This window comes from Babylonia areolata, chromosome 33, assembly GCF_041734735.1.
Source record: "Babylonia areolata isolate BAREFJ2019XMU chromosome 33, ASM4173473v1, whole genome shotgun sequence".
Taxonomy (NCBI): Eukaryota; Metazoa; Mollusca; class Gastropoda; order Neogastropoda; family Buccinidae; genus Babylonia; species Babylonia areolata.
In genome coordinates, this window is record NC_134908.1 from 17,623,783 (window position 1) to 17,626,282 (window position 2,500).

At 41.6% G+C, this 2,500-nt stretch overlaps 1 protein-coding gene across 1 annotated transcript in view; it reads left to right on the plus strand.

Moving 5' to 3' along the window:
* LOC143277198 (apicoplast pyruvate carrier 1-like) overlaps positions 1-2,500 on the plus strand; it is a 28,881-nt gene that overhangs the window by 1,510 nt on the left and 24,871 nt on the right. The gene's annotated exons all lie outside the window — the stretch shown is intronic.

Here is a 2,500-nt window from a genome sequence, read left to right on the forward strand (position 1 = left end):
TCTGTCTGTCTGTCTGTCTGTCTGCCTCTCTGTCTTTGTCTGTCTGTCTCTCTGTCTGTCTGTCTGTCTGTCTGTCTGTCTGTCTGTCTGTCTGTCTCTCTGTCTGTCTGTCTGTCTGTCTGCCTCTCTGTCTTTGTCTGTCTGTCTCTCTGTCTACCTGCCTGTCTCTGTCTGTTTGCCTGCCTGCCTCTCTGTCTGCCTCTCTGTCTGTGTGTCTGTCTCTCTTTCTGCCTGTGTGCCTGCCTCTCTGTCTGTCTGTGTGTCTGTCTCTCTGTCTGTCTGTCTTTGTCTGTGTGTCTGTCTGTGTGTCTTTGCCTGTCTGTCTCTCTGTCTTTGTCTGTCTGTCTCTCTGTCTGTCTGTCTACCTGCCTGTCTCTCTGTCTGTCTGTCTGTCTGTCTGCCTCTCAGTCTTTGTCTGTCTGTCTCTCTGTCTACCTGCCTGTCTCTGTCTGTTTGCCTGCCTGCCTCTCTGTCTGTGTGTCTGTCTCTCTGTCTGTCTGTGTGTCTGTCTCTCTGTCTCTCTGTCTTTGTCTGTCTGTCTCTCTGTCTGTCTGTCTGTCTTTGTCTGTCTGTCTCTCTGTCTTTGTCTGCCTGCCTGTCTCTGTCTCTGCCTGCCTCTTTGTCTGTCTGTCTTTCTGTCTTTGTCTGTCTGCCTGCCTGTCTGTCTGTCTCTCTGTCTGCTGCCTGCCTGCCTGTCTGTCTGTCTCTCTGTCTGTCTCTCTGTCTGTCTGTCTGTCTCTCTGTCTGTCTGTGTGTCTGTCTCTCTATCTGTCTGTGTGTCTGTCTCTCTCTCTGTCTTTGTCTACCTGCCTGCCTCTTTGTCTGTCTGTCTCCCTGTCTTTGTCTGCCTGCCTGTCTGTCTGTCTCCCTGTCTTTGTCTGCCTGCCTGTCTGTCTGTCTCTCTGTCTGCTGCCTGCCTGTCTCGCTGTCTCTCTGTCTGCCTGCCTGTCTGTTTGCATTCTGGCTGACACAGGTGACTCCGCATGCGTGTCTAATAAACCTTGTTCAGGTTTAATTGACATTGAAATTGATTCTGATTCTGATTCTGATTCTGATTCTGATTCTGATTCTGATTTAGGGTGACCAACGGTGAGACAGACTGTTCGTCAGCCATACAATATTCTTTCTTTTTTTTTCTTCCTTTCTTTCTTTCTTCCTTCCTTCCTTCCTTCCTTCCTTCCTTTCTTTCTGTCCTTTTTTTCCTTTCTTTCTTTCTCCCTTCCTTCCTTCCTTTCTTTCTTTCTGTCCTTTTTTTCCTTTCTTTCTTTCTCCCTCCCTCCCTTCCTTCCTTCCTTCCTTCCTTCCTTTCTTTCTTTCTGTCCTTTTTTTCCTTTCTTTCTTTCTTTCTCCCTCCCTCCCTTCCTTCCTTCCTTTCTTTCTTTCTGTCCTTTTTTCCTTTCTTTGTTTCTCCCTTCCTTCCTTCCCTCCTTCCTTCCTTCCTTTCTTTCTGTCCTTTTTTTCCTTTCTTTCTTTCTCCCTTCCTTCCTTCCTTCCTTCCTTTCTTTCTGTCCTTTTTTTCCTTTCTTCCTTCCTTCCTTCCTTCCTTCCTTCCTTTCTTTCTGTCCTTTTTTCCTTTCTTTCTTTCTCCCTTCCTTCCTTCCTTCCTTCCTTTCTTTCTTTCTGTCCTTTTTTGCCTTTCTTTCTTTCTTTCTCCCTTCCTTCCTTCCTTCCTTCCTTTCTTTCTGTCCTTTTTTTCCTTTCTTTCTTTCTCCCTTCCTTCCTTCCTTTCTTTCTGTCCTTTTTTTCCTTTCTTTCTTTCTCCCTTCCTTCCTTCCTTCCTTCCTTTCTTTCTTTCTTTCTGTCCTTTTTTTCCTTTCTTCCTTCCTTCCTTCCTTCCTTCCTTTCTTTCTTTCTGTCCTTTTTTTCCTTTCTTTCTTCCTTCCTTCCTTCCTTCCTTTCTTTCTGTCCTTTTCTTCCTTTCTGGGTGACGTCACTCTAGGAGCACAGCTGGTCTTAACTCCAGAGTCATTGACGTCTTCATCGTTTTCGATGTACTTTACGTGATGATGGGGGTGGGTCGTTGTGACACGGGCAATCCCCCCATCAAATCAGGAAATGAATAAATATCCCAATAAATGAATGAATGAATAAATGAATGGATAAATGAATAAATGAACAAATAACAGATAAATAAACAAAATAAATGAATCGATAGATAATGGGTAAAGCAATGGATAGATAGATAAACTAATAGATGAATAGATAAACAAACATACAAACAAATAATTTAAAATCAATGAATAAACGAAAAAGTATAGATAGATAGTCCAAAAATTAGATAAACCAACAAGCAAATAATTCAAAATTAATTTTAAAAAAACAAACAAACAAACACCCAGATAAACAAACAAATTAAAAAATGAATAAATAGATAGATAAATAAATATATAAATGGATAGATAAATAAATGAATAAATTAATAGATAAATGACTAATAAATGAATGAATAAACAGCTAAATGACTAAGCAAAGAAAGAAAGAAAGAAAGAAAGAAAGAACT